Source organism: Neodiprion virginianus, chromosome 5, assembly GCF_021901495.1.
Source record: "Neodiprion virginianus isolate iyNeoVirg1 chromosome 5, iyNeoVirg1.1, whole genome shotgun sequence".
Classification (NCBI taxonomy): Eukaryota; Metazoa; Arthropoda; class Insecta; order Hymenoptera; family Diprionidae; genus Neodiprion; species Neodiprion virginianus.
The window spans coordinates 14,448,318-14,473,626 of NC_060881.1; the positions used below are offsets into that span (position 1 = coordinate 14,448,318).

Sequence of the window (25,309 nt, forward strand, 5' to 3'; positions counted from 1 at the left end):
AGGTAATTCTTGCTGCAGATCGGTCTCTGCGTTTTACCAGCAAAGCTAGACGGTGAAACGTATCGGCAGTTTCTTGAAGATCGGGTTCCAGATCTTCTCCAAGACCGTCCCCTTGAATAGCGAGCGGAAATGTTGTTTCAGCATGACGGTGCTCCGGCACATTTCAGTGCCCGGACTCGTCAATTTCTGAACGAACGATTTCCGGATAGGTGGATAGGCCGTGGGGGTCCCATCGCTTGGCCACCGAGATCACCCGATCTGAATCCTCTAGATTATTGCCTTTGGGGTCTGATCAAAGAATTCGTCTATAAGGATCCACCGAATTCTTTGGAAGCCCTGGAGGTAAAAATCGTAGAGGCAACGGCGACGGTGACGCCGGAAATCGTTCGCGCAGCAATTGGCCAGCTGGTCCAACGTTGCAGGCTTTGCCTGCGAGAAAACGGCGGACATTTTGAACAATTTCTGCACCGGTGAGGTGTCATCAAAATTGGCCCTTTTTAGAGCCAAATACAAAACGGCATTTTCAGGGCCACAAAATAATTTTGCAAAGACGGATTGGTCATCATCAGTAACGAAGACGAACGAGAGTGCCATCCGATGTTTTTCATTTCGTAACTGTAATATCATCGATTCATCGAACTTAATAGAACTTACGTTTCCAGAATTAAGGTACAGCGTTTTTTCGTGATTAGGAATGGGAAAAAAATGAGATTTGTTCATCGAATATCGTGTTTGATTGTCACATCGAGTTACGTTTCTTTTCCCATTCATAATTTATCATCAAAGACGTACTCTGCAGTTGAAAAAAATGTTATGAAGGTTTTGGTGGGTTATCTAATATAAATTCCTAACGCGTTGTCCAATGAAAAATACGTGTGAAGTAAATGAATTATTAATAATCTGCCAAAAATTTCGTGATGTTTCTCTTTCCGACTGTGGGGTACTACTTTGACGATATTTTCAATGAAAATTAAGAATTAATTGTAAGTCATCCAACAGAAATTTCGAAATTTTTCATTTTTTTTGTTCGCTTTTACTGCGGCACCCTTTTTTCATGCGAAATTATGTATCAAAAAGCACAGCTCGGTACGACCACGAAAATGATCTTTTCGGTGAAAAATCGAAACACCGTGGCCGGTCATTATTTCCCAGGGCTCTTGATTTCATGACGCACATGAAAAATACATATCTGAGTGTTTGATGATATCTTAATTCGCTTGAAAGATAGAATTTGTGAAACGGTAATAGGGATTTTTTAAAAAAATTTTCTCAGTTCTCGAACTACAATAACAGAATAGTAGCTGTTTCGGAGAGAAGCAATAGCCCGTTTTTTATACATCACGTCATCGGCGGACGAGAATTCAACACCTAAAAAATAATCATTATGTGACTCTGACACAGAATCAAGCTTCTTTTTTACCTGAGGATGACTCTTACGAATCCCGATGTTTCGGGAAGGCGATTGTTTTTACAGTTTTAGTCTATGGTCATTTATCGGCGACCAGTGGAGCCAGGCAGCCGACGATCTTACCTTCAATAGCACTTTTAGAGGCATGCCCGTAAAGTAGGTGTTTTTAGGGCTAGGACGAAGATTTCCGTACGCGCCAGAACGAGTTAAACGGCTCGCACCTTTAGTTCGTATTGAAATCATCGTACGAGTCAAAAACATTTTATGGACGGGCCACGTACAGTATTTTCTTCTAAATTGTACAGTGAAATTAATAGAGATAAATACCGATTACTCTTGCCACAGTAGATTTTTCATTTTAACGGACTGTAATCGAATTCCTTTGTAAACTTGTCAGGTAAATTCAGCAGTATGTTCAGTGAATTCCAAATACAGTATAACAAATGCCTACCGAATTTTATACAATACTACATAATTTAATGAACTCGAGAAATGCTTTTGCGTTCTTCCAACCAAGTTAAGAAGAGTGAAGAGTTATAAAATTTGATTGCAAATAAAAAAAAAAAAAAAAATTGCTGAGATATTACGTTAAGACTTACAAACTTTTTATTCGGCCTCACTTTTGCGTGGGAAATGTATTGTGAAGGGCATAGTTGATTAAGCATGCGAAAGTGTCTTCTCTCGAAACGAATTCTTCGAATTTGTGGTGAACTGAAAAAAATGTAATTTGTTATAGTAACAAGAAGGAATTACTAAAACAGGTATCATTAAAAAAAACTGTTCGAATATTGTTGGAATTACGAAGAACGAGGTACACATAATGATTTTGCGCTATTGTCGATCCTTTTTTTGGTAATTGCAACGCAAAATCAATTTGTTCGGATTACTGTACTTTTTTAGTTGAACAAGGCTTTAGAGTCAATTTATTGTTGCACAAAGCATTGAATTTTGACAACAGTTACAAGAAAATGTAGTAACAGTGATCGTAATGAGTAGGAATAGTAACGGATACTAGACTTTCTGGTAACAGCTTGAAAAGTAATTTTCATTTTCTACCTAGAACTATAATATTTTTCGATTGTGGTAAAAAATGAAAATAGTTAAGAACTGAGCGGTAATCGGAGCTAAAAATTTCTCGCAGTGTGGTAAGTGATTGATCCATACCAAATTTTAGCCTGCTAGCTCCATTTGGCTCGAAGTTAGCGCATAAAACGTGATTTTCAGTTTTTTCACGATGATTTCGATATTGCTATTTAGAAGATTTCGAATAAAAACACAGACCCAGCAGCCATGTGTACATATCGAGAATTTTATTCGGATTTTCCTTTAAGAAATCCCACCTTCTAAAAATTTTTGAACATTCAGATCGCCGGTTTCCGGTGGATTTTAGATAGGCATCAGTTTCTTTTTTTTACGGTATAAATATTTGCTGTGATGTGATTTTCCGTAATTTTTTTCGTTTTTTCGCAATGGAGTGTCAGTGGTAAAAAAAAATTGGTAACTGTCATTTTTCAGTATTTTATTGGCATGACCGCAAGATTAGGGTAAAGTCGAACAAGTGGTTTGAACGTGCACCCACACGTAATGATTTGCGTACTGCGTCACGTTCTGGAATAAAAAGATAAGCTGGAATTGAAAAAAAATGCGTTTAACAAATTTGCAATAAGAAACTAGATTGTAAAGAACAAACGCTCATTATACCATTCTTATTTTCTCGTTGCTACCTACATTAAAACATCGAATCAGAACTAAAATATCAAGAAAAGATTGTTCTACACGTCGGATGAGTTTCAGGATATGGCATTGAAAATTCACCGAATTTATGACGGCAATTAATCAACACGCTCGATGTCTGTGCCTAGCGGCAATTTACAAGTAAACAAACAATGATTTGTGATTTTCGTATAAGTCTGATTTGAGGGCAATACGATGGACAACTTTTGTGGGAACCGTTTTTCTCTAAAATGAGCAAAAGAAAAGCCATGCTAAATTACGGAATTTTGAAATATCTAGAAAAAATTGTCGGCATATGTTGAATCATTTTTTAGGGCAAACTTACAGATCGTATTACTTGGCATCTTGTTAACCAGTCAAAAAATTGCCGAGCCTTAGTTCCTTGTCGAATGAAGTCATGTACGTTCCGACTGGACTACTCGACTGATGCGGACCGATCTAACGAGTTCGGTGCCTTATTTTATGGCATTATTCATACCCCGGAGCCTCGGCCGATCAAGGACCGGACCCACGATATTCTATCGTGATTACGATAAAATTATTTAGATTTGATGAAACTACCGTGAGAAAAACGAAAAACGAAAAACAGATGAATATTATACAAAATCGTTGAAATAATAATTCCACATCACTGAGTTTGTATGAATTCTTATTACGATACGAAAGTTCACGTTCACGAAGTAGCTTGAAAAATTAACAAAGGAAAGTTGAATTGGGCTGATAAATTACTGAATGAAAATCAGCCTTTCTTTCATGTGACGATTGTCACAACAATTTTACTGATGAAATATAAAATGGTCAGGTTCGTAGAATCTGTAATTTGGTGGGTATACGGAATACCTGCTATACGTACGTAACGACGAATCCTCGCATACCTAATCATTGCATCTAAATAAGAAATCAATCGTCACCCGAAGTTTAGCTGATTTGTCGTTCGTATCGATACGGTGATTTCATAAGATCTTTTATCGACGGTCAACAATCCACGAATAAGCTCAGGCAAGGTATAAGTCGAGTGGAAAATAACTTAACATTTGATTTCCACATTAATTCCGCAAGTTGAAATAAATCAAAATAATTCATTTGATTCAACATAATTCTGTTGATTTAGATTAATTCAACTTAATTTAACTTAATTTAAGTTAATTCTTTCAATTCAATTAATTCTGTACTTTTACCATCGATTCTCGATAATACACTTTGATTCTAGTGAATATCTGGATAATTTCAATTAATTCCTTTCTGTTTCTTCTGTTAGTTCAAATTAATTCATTCAATTCGATTAAATTAGTTTTTTTCGCAACAATTCTCGATAACTTACCCCAATCCACGTCAATACCTAAAAATTTCGTCCATTTTTTCCGATTTTTCTGTGAAACTAAATTCAATTCAACTTAATTTCTATATTTCGGAATATTTTTGGTCTCGTAAACCTAATTTTTCCTTGACCCTCACGCTAGTTTAAGTTTATTTTAAGTTTCCCATAATATCACTATCGTTGCGATACATTCCGTACTACGATATTCAGTTACTATTAATATTCTTATCATTGTGGCTACTATGATTAATATGATAGAGACATGGGGAGACCCGAGATATTCCGCGTCTCTGAAAATTTCGAAAAAAGAGCTGGTGAATAAACGGGCACTATTAATGCACGCTGAAAAGATCATTCCGGCACAAATTAAAATTAGTCGAATTTAATTCTCTGTTAATTCCGATCAGTTCCAGAAATCGACTATTAAGTCTCCATTAATTCCGTTAATTTTCATCAATTCAGGTGATTCTCTGTTGGTTCAGGTGATTCCCATGAATTCAAGTAATTCTCATAGATTCAAGTAATTCTCATTAATTCAAGTGAACTATCAAATAATTCATGGACTATTGACACGTTAATCCGACAAGTTACTTCTCCCTCCGTATAAGTCTACGTCTGGTCGTTCGCGTAGTCACTAATAGGTCGGGTAATTCTTGCACAAAGATGGAACGAGTTATTTTGAATACGCTCAAGCGGCCTGAAGTTGTTGAATATTTGCTTGTTTGTTGTCATTATTGTATTATCGTACCGTTAATGGAATCTTCTTTCTACGCTGCTTGTTAGAGATGTACCGTACGTGTTACGCATGCTTGATTGCATCAAAGTCAGAATCTAGAATTCCGAATTCCAAATTCGCTTTCGAAAGTTCGTTGAAGTCAAATATAATTCTAAGAACAATGAAATAGTAATCAATGTAGAATTTTTAAGGTATAAGAGGTAAAAATAACTACGAAACTGAAAACTAAATGAAATTTATCGAGCACTAACTGATCCAGCGAGCTATAATTTTTCACCAGATTAACCGGCCAAATCGCTCAACCACATTAACCAGCCAAATCGGTTGATCAAATCAATCGGCTCAGTCGGTTAACGGGTTGAACCGAGAGCTCAATTACCAGGTCCACTAATTTAACCGGTTAACCCGACCAAATTGTACAACAATGATCTCGATAATTTTAACATGTGCTGCTACTCTGGATCCGCATTACTAAAAAATCGGATGTGTAGATTAATTTAAAACTAGTGAAAAATTTTTCTTGCAAGTATCCTAAAATAAACAGGAAGCATTATTTTTAAGATTTTGAGCCAGCTTGATTGGGTGAGTAATTATATATGGAAGATGTGACGAGCATGTCAATTCGTTGACAGTGATATTCACGTGCCTCCGTTATCACAGTACGATGATTCGCAGTATTTTATAACATGTAATCTTGAATTTTCCGATTAATTTTGTGATTTGTTTTGATTTTTATTCCTAGATGTGTGTTTCGTAGCATTATCAAGCTGAGGATGCGCTTCTGATTACACACACAAGTGTGCGCCCATGGATGTGCGGCCGGCAGCTTGTGCCGCGGCAACAATACCGAGGTCAGCGCCCGAGAAGGGGTACAGCAGCGAGAGAGGGGAGGTGCTGATATTTAATTCGTAAACGAATAATAATAATTCACCCAGACGAACAAAACAGCAATCTCCGTGTCGGCAAATCTAGATGAAATGGTGCACTCTGATTGGCCTAGCGCTATCGCTTATAATTCAAAAACTATGCGTCGGACGAGCTTCCGGAAAAGAAATTCTCGGTTGGATTTTAACGAGGTATCATGCTGGCTAGTCCGTGGGAGGCAATTTAGGGACACCCTGTATATATGTATATATATATTGGAAAATATTAGCGAAAATTGGTGCGATGAAATTGCATCTCTGCAAATTGCATTTTTGCCTTTCGAAAAAATCGAGAATAACAACGAATTCCACAAACATATAATCTCCGAGGAGCCCCGGAATGCGCTCTCATTCCAAAAATCGTGCTATGAGACTATCGGCTTGAGACCGGCACTGTCCCACCATGCGCCACACCGATCGACATGGGCCGCATAGTGGGGATTGTTGCAGTTATCGAAAATGCAATTATCGAGGTCCTAGTGTATCTCTATGACGAAGCATCGCACAAAGAGGAGGCCCCGAGTATGGGACACGCTGTGTAATGTATTCTATCTCATTCTTTTGCACGTTTAATCCTACAGATATATATTTTTGTCTCTTTCATAACGTTTCCGAGTATTACACTTGATTTTACTTCTCATAAAATTTCCGTACCGGGCCTTATAACCCAAATCGTTTTTTAAGGAGTTGTTCAGGAAAGTCTTTAGTGAAATTACCGCGGATGGGGGGAATTTAACCGGCGTGCTCGATCGCTCGTCAACTCGGACGATAGACCAGACTCGCCGGCCGGCTTGCTTCTCCCCCTTCTTTTTTTTTCTCTATTGTTCCGGCCTGCGTCGCCTTCGCCAATTCATTCGTCGACTAGCCTTCGCGATCAGCGGTCTGTTGTTCTCTTGAGTCTTGTTCTTAGCTTCGGTATCTTTCAAGTGAAGTGTTCGACCCGATCTACAAGCGTCTTACGATCGCGCGAATATTCGCGCAATCTCGTGTCAACCTTCTGTTCGGCTTCGAATCGGCAACTTCTTCTTTTGTTCGGCTTTCTTCTGAGCGGTCAGCTCTTCGGTCGTCTTCCGCGCAATCGATAAGTCTTGATTGCGTGTAAAACACGCGGCAACGCGCCGTGAGCGGTCATCTGATCGGTTATCTTCTGCGCAGTCGACAGTCCTCAATTGCGTATATAAAACGCGGCAACGCGCTGTGAGCGGTCAGCTCTTCGGTTATCCACCGCGCAGTCGACAATTCTTGATTGCGTGTATAAAACGCGGCAACGCGCTGTGAGCGGTCAGCTCTTCGGCCATCTTTCGCGCGATTAATACGCATCGTCTGCGTTTCACTTATTCGTTTCTTTCCGGAAAATCTTCCACACTGACTATAACTCTAGTTAGCGCTTCAACAAATAAGGCTTAGCTGATGTTTCTGTTGAGAAGTAAAGTTATCGCACGTCGATAGGCTCACTGCTCATGCGTGGACAAAACTTAGTATTAAGGCGCCGGAGCGCATTATTTGCGTTATCGGTAATCCCTAGTTAGTTGGTCCGTGACCGTTGCCCACCAGACATGTGCAATAAGAAGTTGCTTTGTTAACACAAAAACAATAAAGTGTACTTGTATATTAAAACAGTTATCTTTCTCTTCGACCCTATCGTCCTTTTTGCCTTCGATAATCTCAACAGTTTCAACGAGCTCTCGTCTTCATTTGGCAATGAACGGGTGTTCAGGATTTTTCTTCGACCACGCACCTCTCCCAACTAATTCACCCTTCCCCAGATTTTCCGCGGTACAATTTCCAAACAGGGGCAAACTTCAAAAATATTGGAAAATTCCTCGAATATTGGAGATGCACAGAAACACTCGATGACGATGATCGATCGCCAACTTCAAGTAATGAATCATAAGTGCGAATCGGGAACAATGACGAATTTATTTGTGATTAAATTATAAACAATTCATCTTTTTTTTATCTTCAATATTCTAAGAATTTTTCTGCCATAGTTTCAATTGTTTCAAGAGTGTCATCATATACAGCTATGATTTTTTCCTCATTTCCCCGCTAAAATGGAATCACTATTTGAATAGCTGATGTGAATAGTTCATTTTTCACATAGAATTTTCATCATCGGTGATTATTAGCGGTTCTTGCCCAAATTCGAAAATCAAAATGAATTTTGTAGAACACCTGCTCTGGAAGTTGACTTTTCGAGCGCTGTATGTCATCTCCGAAATACACAATAATCGCATACTTGACTATATGTGTTTCATAAACGCACATGTTCGGTTGAATATCAGTGCTGGGATTCCGTAACTCTCTAGCGACGATTATCGCTATCGTTAACGCCTCCTATCGACAGTTGTCGCTAATGGTGATTCTGTACGACGTAGTTAACGATATTTGTCGCTTTGTCGAATCGTTAGGTTACGATAATTGTCGGTCGGCTAGCGATGGATTTGAAAGTCTCGCTAAGGCGTAACGATAATCAGTGACACAGTGGACGGTAGTTTGGTGCAACAACGTGTCAATGTGTTACGCGTGAATTCTTCTCTAGCCTCTAAAATAGTGTTTAGATTTGAAAAGAATTGAAAACTTTATCAAGTAAGTGAATATGAAGATCCATTTTAACGAGCAATTACTTTTTTCAGAACAATAATATAATCGTTTTCACGCTCTCTATAAAACGGTGTTCACTATCCAAGTCATTGTATAAAATTCAAAAACATACTTTCAAGGTTACGTTGACTCAATCCTCAATATCTTTCCAAATATCCAAGTCCATTTATAAGATATCCTGAGGGTTGATTGAATAATAGTATTTAATCAACTCTCTCGATGGCTTTTTAATATAAAAAATAACAAGTTGATGTTTTATTCGCCGAAAATATGGTTTCAATAATAATATTTAATCGACTATTTCTATGCCTGAGAAATAGACTTATGAAGAGGGCTCAGTCAAAGTAACCTAAAAAAATGTTTATGAATTTTATACAATTACTTGGATAGAGTGATTCTAGTCATTATTAGATGACAAACAGAGGACATAAAGCCTTTTCTACAAATCGGTTTAGTTGAGCATTGTAACATTCATATAGTTAATAGTGCTCAAAGTAGCTAAAACCATTGGAACTTTCCTGCGGCGTAACACACAATTTAACATTTATTATCTCTTACTATTTATACATGCTATTTAAATATGACCACAAAAATAATCTTTGAATCGTAGCTGCTGTTTATCTATCGGAGGAATACTACCTTTCCTTGAGAAACATTGAACTGCTGTGAATTTAATAATGGTTTGATTCTAAATTTCATTCCAGAATGGCTAATGGGTATCTTGCTGTAGATTTAATCAATCTAGAGGATCGCCTACAACGCCTTGAGCAGAGAGTAGATCGACAAGCATTGAGGGAAATAGAAGTTCCATTTGATTTGACAGAAAATGAATTCGTACAACTGTGCCGTCTAACTCCCAACTTAGTATGGGATCTCGTTGATATGCTGGAGCCTCAATTAAAGCGGACCAGGATTACTGGGTTGTCAGTAGAAAAACAAATATTGTCAGCACTAAGATTTTATGCAACTGGTTGCTTTAAACGGCCTGTGGGAGAGCAATGAGGCATTGCAATGAGTTAGTCATCGATCAGCAGATGCTTGCATCAGGTTACAGATGCTATAAACGATGTGATATTTAGATGGTGGGTGCAGTTCCCCATGACTCCAGAAGCCAGACTGTTGGCAAGAGAGAAATTTAGACATGCTCGTCAGCCATTTGAAGAAGTTCTTGGTGCGATAGACTGTACGCATGTGCCGATACTTGCCCCTAGAGAACATGAAGAAGCATATATAAATCACAACGGATATCATTCGATTAATGTACAAATGATATGCGATCCAAGTTTAAAGATTCTCAACTTCAACGCAAGATTCCCTGGAGCTCGGCATGATGCTTACATATGGAAATCTTCTGCTGCTCACCGTGTTATGGAACGCGCACTCAACGAGGGTGAAAGAAAAACGTACCTCGAAGGTAATTCAAAAATTTGATTTCCATTTTTTGGAATTGCAGTTCCGGAACTATATAATATTACATCTGTTATCACCGTTATTCAATATATTTGTCTTTTCACACAGGAGATTCAGGTTATCCATTGGAACCCTGGCTGCTCACGCCGTTGCCTCATGAACTTGATGCCTTTCCAAACATAGAGTTTTGCAGTATGAACCTGGTTTTCCTGGAAGAATTGTAAATGCCTGCGCAGTGTTACACAACATGCGGATTTCGGGAGATTTACTTAACGATGATCCGCCCGAAGACGTTGCAAATGAAAATGATTTGGCTAGAAATGACTGCGATAATGACGATCCGGATAATAATTTACGACCACTCGCCATAGCACGTCGTATCCAAGACCGCTAGATTGCCGAACGATTTGGCCGACGATTTCATTATCACACATAATTTTATCAAAAATGTCCAAGAGGAGTTTATATTGTCTATTGAAACCAATATAAATATAGTCATAGACATCAATGCCTTTATCATGTAAGAAATAATGAAATATCCTATAATTTAATGACTTTTTATCAAAAATTTGTAAATTTTTTTATTGTGAGACTATTGCAATTATTTGTAAAGGTAATATTTATCTATGTATTTCATATTGCTAGTGTATCCGTGAATATTAAAACTGAAAATCATTACAAATCAAAGTACCACAGTTGAAATCCCATTCACGACAGGACTACACCTGAAGATTTTTTTTTTATTAGATTTTGTAAAAAAAAAACAAATGTGTGATGAAATTCTTACAGACGCATGTATATTCACGGGTTATAAATTAAATATTCGTACATCAAGTAAAACATGTATTTTTAGCAATTTCCTAATTCTTCAGTACTTTACATCTACATAAGTGCTTATTTTCACCAGACTTATATAAACACCTTTGGCTTGAAATTTTCACAGGTAACAGTCTTACACATTTTTATAAGCTTAACGTATTTGACAGATTTCAGATCTAATGAAAAAGTCCTCAAACAATTTATTATAATTAGGAATAACGTCAAATAAAATTTGGCATCCTATTATGTAACCATAAAAAAAAACGACACATCCTCATAACACACGGCTAATACATTTTCATTAATTCAATGCATACACTGTTCCATTTTTTTCCATTGTTGATTAACTGCGAAAAGTTTATAAAAAAAAACACGAGGAAAGATCACGGAAAAGATACAAAATACACGATTTCGTTTGCGTTCACAAATAATCTATCCGAAGTTACCTGATTTTTAGTGATAATATCTGCGACGTTGTCAAATTTGCTGAAAATCTATTGATGAGCCTGTGAATAGTTTTGCATCGATGAATATCGTTACGTACACGTTACAGAATCACCCTTCGTCGCTAGCATCGTCGATGCAAGTGACAACTGTCGCTAGCTAACCACAGCGATAATTGTCGGTAGAGAGTTACAGAATCCCGGCATAGATAACTGCACAGATTCCACCTAAACTACCTATACTACCATGGAGCCTAGAGTAAAGGAGCCCGGACGCCTATAGTAAAAGTATAACAAACGTGGATCCTGAAAGCGGTGAAAATTTGGATTCGAAATGCAGCCACGGGAAGCGCTAGTGCTGCGTAAATAGGAGATGGGTTAGCATTCACACGTCATTCTTGGCTTTTCGTCTTTGCACGCATAAACGAGTTTTTCAAAGATTTTTTTATTGCGATAAAAATCAGCGTTGTGAGGTGTAGTGAGTGATTGCCCCACATTATATCTGAGCAGGTGAGAAAATGGTATTTTTTAAATACGTATACTATTTTAGATACTTTATTAAATTGTAATTTACGGATTTAATAAAACGAGCATGAAAGTGAGGTTAAAATTCATATATTGTCATGTGTAATCACAAATTTTATTTTGAGTTTATTTCTGGTAGCAGAGTGCACAATGAGGAAATATTGTTCTTACCCAGGCTGGCGAACTGGGCGAGATGCCAACAGAGCAAACTGCAAACGCTTAGGACGACGGCAGCTGTCTGTCTTCAAGGTACCAAAGGTAAATCTCCGGTCACAATTTTTTCTCTTTGTTGAATGAGTCAACGCGTATAATTTGTTGACGAAATATTAGGTTATTGCATACCAATTTTTGCCGATAGAAAAAAATATATTTATTCAATGACTTGGCGTATATAAAACTTTGACCCGCTTTGTTTTTACCTGTATGATCATATTAGTTACAATTAAATTTTTGTTTTGTCTGTAGAATATGCAACAACGATGGAGCGAAGTCCTTGGACAGTGTCTCGACTGATCATCTCTGCATCCTGTGGTGTAACCAATTGGTCCAGATGAACCTTTGGGCGCTTTTTGACTGTGTGGCTACGAAAACTCGTCCGCCTAATATAACTTACGACCCGGAACGGAAAATTCGTGCCCTCGATTGTTATTTCCGAAGCGTAAGTTGATAGTTGAGAATTTTTAGAAATCCTTACAAGCTTGAACAATCGTAACGTTTCCAGCGTATATTCGAAAAAAACGTCTTCCATACGAGGACGAGACGAAATTCGAGCCCGGAAGCCAATGGATCGAAGACATCATTAGACAATGCACTTGGAGTCGTAAAGCCGTTTTTCAATTAGAATATATCACTGATTGAATTGGGTTTCATAGATTTTTTCAAAAAGTTCTCACTCGAGAACTGGATGAAAAAAAAATGTAAAAAAAATATGGGAGCCTCTACTAATGTGAGTGAACGACATACAAAATTTCGCGTCGAATCGGAAAGGGTGAGGGTTGGAGCTTAGTGGAATTCGGGTGGAATGCTCCATATGAATTATTCACCGAGGAAACATTAGTTTCATCGTGTCGGCTAGAAGAACAATTGAGTTTGTCGGCCCATCCGGAGCTGGACAATATATGATAATGCGGTAATTGTCGAGGGTCTGCGATGAAAATTTCGCTCCCGGATGAACATCAATTTGGGTAAAGATCCATTTATTTCCACAGTCGCACAGTTTATCGCATTATTAATATTATTTATTGTCAAAAAATGTTTGTTTTGTTGTTTAAAAATTTTTGTTTCCTATTTGTATGGAAAAGCACATTCCTATTGTGCACTATATAATAAATATTCGCACTTTTTGTTGTTGTTTAATTCGTTTGGATTTGACGCGTATTGTATAAAAATAATGTTTATTAATAGATATTTCTAGGGTTTAGTAGGGTGTCAACTCGACTTTGACTTATGCCAAAAAATATTACTTAGTTACAAATGCATGATGACAGAACTAATCGGCAAACAAACAATTTACTGTTTTTCTCGTCTGTTTACGTATAACTGCGCTACGAATATCAATATTCTCTTCTTTCTCTTTTCTCATTCCGTCTCTGTCATCCTCTCATGGGTACAGCAGCGCCAGCGGGTATTTCAGTAAAAATTTTCACCGCTTTCATAGCCCACGGCCGCAGTACAACGTTCGGGCTGCTTTACTCTAGGCTCCATGTATACTACTATAAAAATATAACTACACAAGTATAGTCTGAATTAAACTCTATCTTCTTCAATTTACTAGAAACTACTCAAACGTTATCTGATGCCGCTATACTAATTAAAAATTATTATATTCATTTCAAATTCGACTTCCAGATCAGATTTTGTGAAAAATATTGTATTCTGGGTATGGGATGAGTAGCAAATATGACAGTCGTGATTACGACATTCGATGTAAGGTTTATGAGACAATCATATGAAGACTCGTGTGGTTGTCGCAACTCGCCTGACGGCTGGTAGCGACATCTACTACACTCGTCCACATACGAATGCCCCATAAACCTTACGCTCATGCCGCAACAATACGACTATCCGATTATTTGTTACTTATCCCACATGTAGCGTAAGTAACTATATGCTCACAGGCACCCGGTTTTATTGAACTAGAATGCTGAAAATTTGGCCCAATTTTTTTGAAATTACGTTTTAACCGATCTAGGAGGTGCTAAGCCAGTTCAAATACAACAATGACTTTTTTAAGAATCAGTGTGATAATTATACTAAGCAATGCTACATGCGTTGCTTCTCGTATTGTCATGCTGATGGCTCTTTCGAAATCAAGCGTGTACCCAACGCATCAATCAACCTCCAGCGTCGGACGTCCTGTAAAATATGAAAGGATTATTTCGAAAATTGCTTTCCAATATCTCGCATGAGTTGTAATTTGAGAAAATGAGATACAGAAAATCAGTTATGTGGTATGTTGAGCTATGTATACCTATCATCCAGTATGATCACTAGGATCTATACACTCACTCCATATCATCTTCGTCTCATTTCCATGCCGCAGAGAATCATCTTTAGGGTCGTAGTCTTCCCACATCACATCATTTTCAAGGTGTTACCGTACACATTACAGACTCCCTCAAAGTTGCCTTGCAATATCGCTTCATACAATCTTGTACATTTTCAACTGAGTGCTTTCTTGGAGCCCTAGCTGAATTCATTTTGTGCCTTTCGATCTTCCAGACTGTGTTCAAGCCATCAAGCGAATAAGCTGCAAACCTCAATTATGTTGAGTATATACCCGGCACAGCAGTCTTTTGAAGATGCAGGTACTTCATCTAGAAATTCAAAAATAAATCTTTATTACGCTTCCGAGGAAGCACGGCTGTTATGCGCTGGTGTCGTATTACATAGCGCATAACATTTTTCACACAAAACATATAAAGTATGCGAATAAACTGTCATCTAAGCTGTTTTAGTTCTATCGCGTTAGTTAATTTCATATCACAATTGGGATGATTAAAAAAATTGCTTGTAGTTGAAATTCGGTAGTCGGATTCTTTTCCATCGTAGCACTTGACTTTGAATAAGACTCTGGTATGTTGAATTGTACGACAACCCCAGCACAGTGAGAGTTATAGTAATGTCTTCCTTGGTAATGAATCCGCTTTCCTCCGTTGAACTTTCAAACGATAGCATTGTAGCTTTCGACAGTGTTACTGGTGAAATTATACTAAAAATGTAAGAAGGATTTTGGATACGTAGGTCATCAAAACAATATAGTTTTCGTCAACGTTTCGACCCTCATTTCCGGTCATCGTCAGGACGGTTCAATTAAATTTTTCCTAATGACAAACAGAAACCCTCTTTTTACAACTTGCTGATAGGCTAAGGAAGGAAATCATGGATGATTTTGAACACGTGTGTCTTTCAACTTTCACTATAATATCTAATTCGTTGTTTAACCAAAGATCAACTCAGTTTGATGGCAAGTTGAAAAAGAAGGAGAGTGAAAATTAAAAAAACCCTTCTGAACCCTGATTCGTAAAATATTGGTAATGTTTATGTTAAGAAAAACTAGTTCGTTGCGTTTCCGAGAGTGAGTGTACAGGCACAAAATTTTGTATGTGGCTGTACTCTCCTAAAGAGCCAAGCGCAACTCAGGTATCCTCGGCAGCTCTCGCTTGTCTCAAGTATGTCTTGCGTAGCAGCCGCAATTTTTTCTTGGCTCGAGTCGCATGTAAAAGAACGTTGACTGAAGAATATAAAGACGGGTACCCTGGGGTAACTTTTTGTGACCAGTTTTCGGCGGGAAGGTGACATAGGAGAACCTAGGAGCGTGGGAGGTTCCTGCACCATCGACTCTACCTAACGGGCTTGTACCGACATTCGTAGCAGCCAAAGTAGTGTCGGTATGGTCGGTATGGAAGCTTGAGATTGAGACGGTACATTATTTTATTCCAATAATACGGATATGCCTTTTCAATGTGACATAATTTTCCTAAAATCGCCTGCCCTCATTCCTCTGTATTCGACCAAAATGTCTTGTAGCGTTAAATACAACGAATTAATTTGAGACATGAAAAATTGTCATAATTATTGGAACAATTATATTTGTTACAATCATTATATAAAAATAACAGTTTCAGAATTATTCGAAAAGAATATACAATGTCTAAATTAAAAAATTCGAGGAAAAAGTGTTCCTCGATGTGTATTGTTATAACGTGCGTCACCAAATAATTGTTTGCTACGTTTTGAACGGATGGTTGTAGTCAACACAAAGAGATTCCCCACTCCAAAAATTCTATATGTCAAGAATTTAGATAGATTTTCATAATTTCGTAGTTTTTCAATGATTTTCAAATGTCTGAAAAGTTTCTGAGACTCGAAAGAAAAACCTGTTAAATATGTGAGAGTACTTACCAAATTTTATTATTTTCAGCAATGTTTTTTAAATACCGTATTTCAAAAGTTGTTTACAGGTCAATATCTTCTTTCATTCTTGTTCTTTTGGTACGATCAAAATAAAAGCTCCTAAAACTGTTCTTCAATTCTGAGTTTCTTGATTAAGGGTCCAAGATGTTAATGGTCTTGAACGCCTTGGAAAATATTGAATAACTACAAAACTATGTGAATTGATGCAAAAATAGATGTTTTCCTGTGTTAAATAAATAGAATACGAAAACCAAAGTATCGGCATCACGTAAACTGAAGGGAAAATTTTTTTCTATGCGGGATGTTTTCTTCTTGATCAGACCGAGTGCCTTCAAGACTAGCACTATGAAAATGGAAAAAAAATTAAACAGATACACTCTGTATTAATGTATTATGCGGGGTAATTTTGGAACTCAATATGAGCTTTGAATATAATACAGTACGTCTTTTGTTGCAAAAATTATACTCTACAGTTACAATGATACCTCTACAGTTCACTTATATTGAGAATTCCGTGCCCCTCCCTCCGTCACCAATCGATGGCTAACGAATGAGAGGAGTAATGGATATATAGGTATGTGCTTATGCAAATTTTTCTCTCGCACTCGTCGCGTGGACAACAATCACGTGCCCCTCGCTTCGACTCCCAACCATGGCTAGCGACGAATAGGCGCAAGGCATATATGCATACAATGTATGCCTGAATTGTGCTGCGTCGTTGATCATCGCCCAATTCGCCAAAAATTCTCTCTCGCACCGATCGCGCGGATAACAATCTCGTGCCTCTGTCTCTTATCCATTATTTATAGCAAATAAACAAACTACCTATGGGTAAAAGTAATTTAACAAGGACAAATTCATATCAAATTATTTTATCACAAAACTTATCCCCTAAGGCCCCTAAATACAGTATAAAATAAATTTCATTTAATTGGTATAAAAATTGTATACAATATTTCTTCCTCGCTGCCCCCCTCTGCCCGCCGCCACGACCCCCATCGTACTTCTTGGGCCTTCTATTAGACCATCGGTATCTAGACAGTACGAAAATAATAGCCCATTAATAACAATACTACACACTCCCGATTACGTAGCAAATATAATGGACTGATTTGTTTCTTTTTTCTAGCTTGCATGACTTCAACTTTGAATAATGCTGATGTATGCTTTTCCGATGGTTAATTGAATTTCATAAAATGAATTTGAAGAGGGGTCTTTCAAAAGATCTTTTGATTTCTCACAATTGTTTTCAAATACTATTTTATTCTATTTTTTCTCACTGATTATTGGTATATTTTAACTTGCGTTGATAGATTGTTTTTATTATTTTTCGACTATATACAGATTGATAAAACCGTAATGGAAGAGGAACGGAGAAAAATGACAGAAGAGTGAAGACGTATAGAGGAGAAAAAAATAAAAATTGCCAACGAATGGGCAAAATTGGTAATTCAAAAAAAGGAGCTGAATCAACAAGCATAGATGTTGGTGGAATGGAAAAAAGAAATGGAGGAAAAGGCGGCGACAGCGACGGACTCAGCTCAGCCCGGAGCAAGTACGGAAGGAAATGTGGATGAAGGGGTAGCGTGGCAGGTCCTGCTGTTGAAAGAGCCATCACCTGTGACCTGTTCAGGTGATCTGGGTGACACGGCAGAGACTCCGGAGAGTAAGCGCCAAATCAAAAAACGAGAGCGTGATGAAAAGTGAGTACTCGCTGGTTTTAATTTTTATACAAATCATCTCGTAGACGTGGTTGTGTCCTCGTTCGTGTCAATAATCAGCGAGAAGAAATGGAATAAAATAGTATTTGAAAAGAATTGTGAGAAATCAAAACATCTTTTGAAAGACCCCTCTTCAAATTCATTTTATAAAATTTAATTAACCATCGGCAAAGCATACATTAGCATTATTCAAAGTTGAAGCCATGCAAGCAAAAAGAAACAAACAAATCAGTCCATTATATTTGCTACGTAATCGAGATTGTGTAGTATTGTTATTCATGAGATATTATTTCCGTATTGTCTAGATACTGATGGTCTAATAGAAGGCCCAAGAAGTACGGCGGCGTTGTGGTCGTGGGCAGAGGGGGGCAGCGAGGGAAAAATATTGTATACAATTTTTATAGCAATTAAATGAAATTTATTTTATACCGTATTTAGGGCCGAAGGGGATAAGTTTTGTGATAAAATAATTTCATATGAATTTGTTCTCGTTAAATTACTTTCTCACCCATAGGAAGTTTGTTTATTTGCTATAATTAATGGGATAAGAGACAGAGGCAAGAGATTGTTATCCGCGCGACCAGTACGAGAGAGAAATTGGGCGATGATCAACGACGGAGCATACACGTAATATTCGTGCATACATTGTATGCATGCACGGAGAGAAGTAAACACTGGTGGTGGCCAGTGTGCAAGGCATTAGGCAATGTCTGGCTGGAACGAGCAGCGCTCGACACGGGCCGCTCGTTTTTCGACATGGCCTGCTCGTGCCTCGCGCATTGGTGCCAGTGTTTATTTCTCTCCGTATAGCCATGGATAATATGTTATGATGTTGGTAGATCGATCTAGTCGGGATGTATGAAAAATGTCCAAAAACTAGCTGACATTCGGTTTTTTGGTCTTTGTCGATTATCCCGCTTCGCGTAGGTCGTACAAAAAAAAGTTCCACAAGGCTGAAGCTAGCAGCCAGAATTTGCAGCCAAACCTTGTAATGTTCATACCAATAAGGTAATGAAAACCGAAATGGAAAATTTTGGAAAGTACTTTGCACCCGCAATATGATTATAGCATTACGAGGATAAATCTGGATTGCATTTTTATACTTCCAAAACATTTAAGACGTTTGGCTGCTAACTTGAGCTGCTAGGGTCAGCTTCATAAAAGTTCTCAACAAAGTATGTTCGGCGGAAAATTTTACACAAGATTATGTCTTTCAAAATATAATTTGTTTTAATCGTAAAAATCTAAATTTATACATTTCTCTCTGTTCTTTTTTCGTTTCGCTATAACTTTTGAAATAAGTGTTGCATATTTTGGCCAATTTCAGAAAAATTATGTATTTGTGTTATAAAAAAGTTGCAGGAAACCGGAGTCCGATATTGTAAGTGATTACGTCATAACGATGTGAAACCGTCAAAATTACGATTGGATCTCAAAGTATCGCATGAAAAGATAAATCGACTCTGTTAGTGTCATTTAAAAGCTTTTTTCTTCTACTCTCATGATACAAAAAAAAATTTATACTCTGACCGTTTTTGTTTACCAAAACGGCAAAACATTCGAGCCAGTTCTATTTCCAGCTCCATTGAGAGAGTTACGTAAATGTAAACAACTGCAATGGATTCGACGTAAAGAAAATTCGTATTTAACATATTTTCAAAAAAGTTGATTGTTCAAGAGACGTCTAACAAGTTACATTGACGTTATACCTCGAATACTGATAAGTATTTTCAGTAAAAACTAGGGGCTTCGCCCCTGCGCGCTTCGCGCGCCAACCCCGCCTCGGCACTACGCGCCTCGTTGTTCGGTGCTTCGCGCCTCACTATTTCCTTATACAGTGTCTGTTCGACAGGTGAATTTATTTATGCTGATTTGATGACAGGTCTGCAACTGTTGATCGGTTGTTTCCGATCAACCCGACATTGTTATTGGCTCCCTATGCAGCTCAGATTGTTTTCGTAAACGAATCCACTCACATGTACAAAACCCCCGATGCCATGCATCCCCAATTGCATTTGGCGACTCATTTTGCTATAGTTATTATTTTCCCCATAGTAGAAGAAATTCATAGCTTTGCTATAAGTAGAATTTCTATGGCTTCAGACAAATTAAAAACTCGTTATGATATTCGAGCCACGGATATAAAATTCAATCCTGGAGATTCTGTCTGGCTCTTTCAACCTCGAAGACAGAAGAGACGATGTCCGAAACTACAAAGAAACTGGAAAGGCCGTTAGTTAGTGGTTAACCGGATCAAGGATTTACAGGATCCGAAAAAACCTATTTCTTCTCTGATATAAATCTCCTCGAGTTCTGTTTCATTACTTCTACTGACATGTTTGCCAGTATGATATATTTGAAACGATACTCAGTCTCACCTCTGCGTGTCGATCTTGAGTGCCGTATATACAATACGCCAGCGCGCGAAAAAGAAAATTCCCGTTGGGAATCATCTTGATAATTCTCGTTTGCATGTTCATTTTTTGCATTTCAGAAACAGATACCTATAAAGATATTTGTCAAAGACTGTCATAAACAGCCGATGACAGCGGTCAAAGGAAGTTTTGTTTGTTAAATGCCTTTTGTTTTGTTTTTGGCATCTCACTCCACCGCCAACGTCATGCGTTTACTATTGTTATTATAATCTTTTTGTACTATTGTAATTATAATCTTTTTTATACTATTGTTATTATATTCTTTTTCACCTGTTGCTACTTCTTTTTCATTTGTTCAGAACTTTTTCATCAGATAGAGAGATGAGCACAAATGAAGAATGTAGTGTGAGGTTTGATATCATTTTCATTTTGTTACATTTTACCAAGAAGATTATGAGAAAATTATAAAAAATCATAGAAATTGTATTAGCGCATTGATGGGTACTGAATTTAGGCTTGCGCGAAAAATGAAATAAAATATTTTATTGTAAACATGACAAATTTAAAAAATCTTAGATAAAATATAATTACAATTGCCAATAAATATTATAAAAATGTTATACTCACCGTGCACAAATATTAACATAGCTTTTTATTATTGGTTTACATGAAAATAGTTGATTGTAATGATTTATTCTGTACTATTATCGTATACAAATGGTTGGAAACTGAAAGCAATTAATAATTATGTAGCTAAATATTCAAGTAACAACGGAGAAAGGTCAATAACAAAATCAGATAATGGAGAAAAATATCTTTCACGTCGGGTCAAAGTGGAAACAGGGTTCTTCAAATAATGCCGTATGAAAGATCGGGAAAAGTACACATATATTTTTTTTTTTACTCAATCAAATACGAAACGGTGATTGTCGGTTTTTTTTGGATCGGGAGATAACCAACGTAGCTTCTCAAAATTTCGTGTGTATTTTAACTCACATTTAGACAGTACAAGAAAAATTTTTTATCATCAATTCTCGCAAACGGCGAATCTCGAATTGGCAGAAAAGATGGAGTACGTAATTCTTGTCTGAGATGTAAGAACAAAAATTACTTTTAATCGACATATATTTTTATCGTCGATGAACCAAAAAAACCGAGAAAAAACTGTTGAATCACATTCATTTTTGTTCAGAATTTTTTTCGTAAAAATCGTTACTTTGTACTTTCGAGCTCGAAAATCAATATGATATCACGGTTTGTTGGGTTGTTTTGGTACATCGATAATAAAATGATGTGGGAATTGAAAATAATTTTAGTTTCTACATTTCAGACAAGAAATATGCACTTTATCTTTCCTGCCGATCCAGGCTCAAGTAGCGACGCCCTTCGATGGTCAGCCGTTAACTAAAGATATATATATTTTTCAGTTAACGGGTCAGCTAATGATGCTACCATTTTGCGAAAGTTGGATGATAAAAATTTGTTGCTCATACCTTTCGAATGTGTGTTAAAATACACTAGAAGTTTTGAGAACCGTCGTTCTTTCTCTCCCTATCAAAAAAAAAAAAAAAATCGCCGTCAATCACCTTTCTAGGCCTCTAAATTAGGACACTACTTTTAATACTGTCTCATATACGGAGCATCCTATTACATCTCCATCAAAATTAGCGCATCCGTGATGTGTTACAGTTACTCTGAATTTTTTTTTCCACACGAACACTTTTCGACAAACAACATTGCTTCTCTACCCAACGTACATACTTCAATTGCGACTAGCTGAAACAGCGTTTCGATTCTATACCTACGAAAAGTCAAGATCGAGAGAGCAAAAGAAAAGTTGTTGGAATAATTACGAATATTAATGTTATGGAATAGATCGAGCGCGTGTTGAAAAGAATCCCATTTTGAAATGAATAACTGTTCTAATTTCATATTATGAACATATTATTGTAGATAATCTAGTTTGTCTCCTGGAAAATTATAAAATTTATAGTATGCATCACGTATGGATTTATATTAATATCGTACATGGACCGCATATACATATACACTCTGCATCATTATGACATCTGATCTATCATTATTTATCAGCCATGTATACATAGTTTTCCCGAGTACCTATACTTTAATCAAATCACGTTATTGCTACGAATTTTGGAAGAAATTGATTCGCATTATTAATTTCTTGAATCGCTGACGATTCTGTAAGGTTAGAAGTTTGTAAGTACAAGCTAAATATCGACTTGGGCTTACCATCACGACGACTGTGTTACTCGGAAGGTTAACATTATATCGTGATCGGTAACCCTCTGATGCTCTGCAATAAGTTCCCAACTCTGCCACTGGAACACCACAGAGGGTGCAAGCGCGCGACGAATTTCGGCTGTCACACCAAAGCCCATAAGGCTAACTGTCTTTATAGTCTTCAGTCAACGAAAAGAATAAACACGCTATGTCATAATCTCATTGAATAAAAATCTAGAGTTTATATCACTGTAAAACAATCGTTGTTACTCTATCCCCGCTCACACAATCCTGCTTCAACAGGTTATGGGCTCAGTTAACGGTAAACTGCGAAAATTGTGTGAACGGTGTGAGATTTTTTTCTCGTGAGAGTCAAGCGTAGCACGGAACGAAAGTCGGCCATCGCTCTAGAGTCTGTGCGTTACAGTAGCGAGCGTGAGTGTGAATAAAATCCACGATGTCTGTAGGAATCTCGGTAAAAAGTGTGAAGCCCTTCGACGGAACAAACTTCCAAGGGTGGAAAGCCCAAGTGAACACGCTGTTTGTCATGAACGACGTTCTCGATGTCGTGGACGGTACAAGGGTCGTACACGCTGCCGAGATAAAGAAAAACGTGAAAGACAATGCAACCGCAAGTTTCATAATTTTGTCAAATCTCGACTAAGCACAACAGGTGTGTGTGCTCTCGTGCATTACTGCGAAAGCAATGTGAGACAAGTTACGCCTTATTCATAAGCAGAAGACGGCGTCAAACAAGCTGGAGTTGTTGCACAAATTTCACCCATACCGGATGAGCGAAGCTGATATGGCGGTACAGCACGTGACTAGGATAACAAACATGGCGAGCCAGCTGAAGGATATTGGCGAAAACGTGTCGGACGCTACAATAATGGCAAAAGTTCTTGCGAGTTTGACCACGAGGTTCACTACGCTGCAGGTGGCGTGGGACAGTGTCGAGCCCAACTGACAAACTCGACAATTCACCGGAAAGGCTGATTTGAGAAGACGCGAGGCTCAACAGCGACGAAGATAGTTCGGAAGCATTGGCTGCAACTAGAAAAAATCGGCGACACCAACCAGTGAAAAGTTCCGAAAATAAAATGGCTCAAAAGAAAAAGGAAGTTAAGGACATAAGGTGTGACAAATATCATCAATCAAATATCACGCGTATGGGACATATCGCGCGTCAGTGCAGAAATAAACGAAAGCCGCGTGACGACGGCGAGAAAACTCGCGACTGCGCGTTTGTAGTCCAAACAAGTGAAAGTTCGGTAACGTCGAATTCAAAAAGCGCGGCTAACGCTTGCGTGTTTTGGACGCAAAGTCACGTAATGGCGGCTGATAAGAGCGAAGTCTGGCTAATCGACAGCGGCGCATCGAGGCATCTTGCTATGCGCTCAATGTAACGAGAAGGGGGGGAAGGTGGCGGTGAAGAAGAAAAAGGAAAGGGAAGAAAAGAAAAAAAAATTAACAGAGGCGTGGGGGGGGGGGGGGGGGGTAGAGAGAGCTGGGTTGGAGAGGGGCGGCGAGCCAGGAGGAGAGGAAGGTGGATAAGGAGAGAGAAAGAGAGAGAGACAAGCGTTTATTTATTCACCCTGGAACAAGTCCCCTCAGGCGGCATATGTATAATCAAGAACGAAAACAGAAAAATTAATCAATACGAAAATAAGTAAATTAATTAATTAATACAAAATAAAATTAAAATAAAACACAATAACATTGATAAAAAATGAATGAAATAAATAAATAAATAGATAAATAGATATGTAAATATATAAAAATAAATAAATAAATAGGTAGAAGTAAGTGAAGATAGAGAAAAAAACAGAATAGGATTATTTGAGACCGCCAGTACTCGAGCATAACAAGTCAGGGAGTGAGCCGAAAAATAAAAGATAAAAATAAAAATAAAAATAATTAAAATATATACATATATAATAGGATTATAGATAAAGACATAGCCGGGGCGAAAATTATCTCGTAACAATAAGAAACAGAAACAGAAGGCTAGCAGGGCAGAGAACAATAAACATAATAAACATAAAAATAGAATCACTAAAATGAAATACTAAAACAAAATAAAATAAAATAGCCTTATATTTTGGACGAGGAAAATAACTACTGCAACGAATCAAATCTTTGTTGCTCGAGATTTAAGTAATAATCGTAAAGTTTGACCTTGAATGTAGCTAGCCTGTCACTGTCAACAGTGTTCTGTGGGAGTGAATTCCACAAATAGCAGGCACTATAAATGATTTTTGGTAACAGACAGTGCGGCAGTGCGGAATGCAAAGCCTGGCAGTAGCTCCCGTATTGACAGCAATACGTTGAGACCGCGCCTCAGCTGGTTGCAACGTCTCAGCCAAATAAGTTGGCCTAACTGAGCGTAAAATAGTAAAAAGATAACAACAGATTAAGTATAGCCTCCTATTTCGCTGAGTTAGCTAGCCCAACTCAAGTCGGTGTCCCGTAATATGCTCATCCCTCGCTACGCCTGTAATAAATCTAACAGAGGCGTGAATAAGTCGCTGGAGCTTAATATCAAGTACACAAGGTAGATTATTATAGAATGTTGAATAATAATCGAGGTGAGGAAATATAAGAGCCGTAACTAACCATTTACGAAAAGAACC

At 37.7% G+C, this 25,309-nt stretch overlaps 1 long non-coding RNA gene across 1 annotated transcript; it reads left to right on the plus strand.

The window, feature by feature from the left end:
• The first annotated feature begins 12,121 nt into the window (after nucleotides 1-12,121).
• LOC124306523 (uncharacterized) lies at nucleotides 12,122-12,505 on the plus strand. The gene is made up of 2 exons (XR_006908636.1): nucleotides 12,122-12,178; nucleotides 12,386-12,505. It is a non-coding gene; the product is annotated as an uncharacterized LOC124306523 (long non-coding RNA).
• The last annotated feature ends 12,804 nt before the right edge of the window (nucleotides 12,506-25,309 follow it).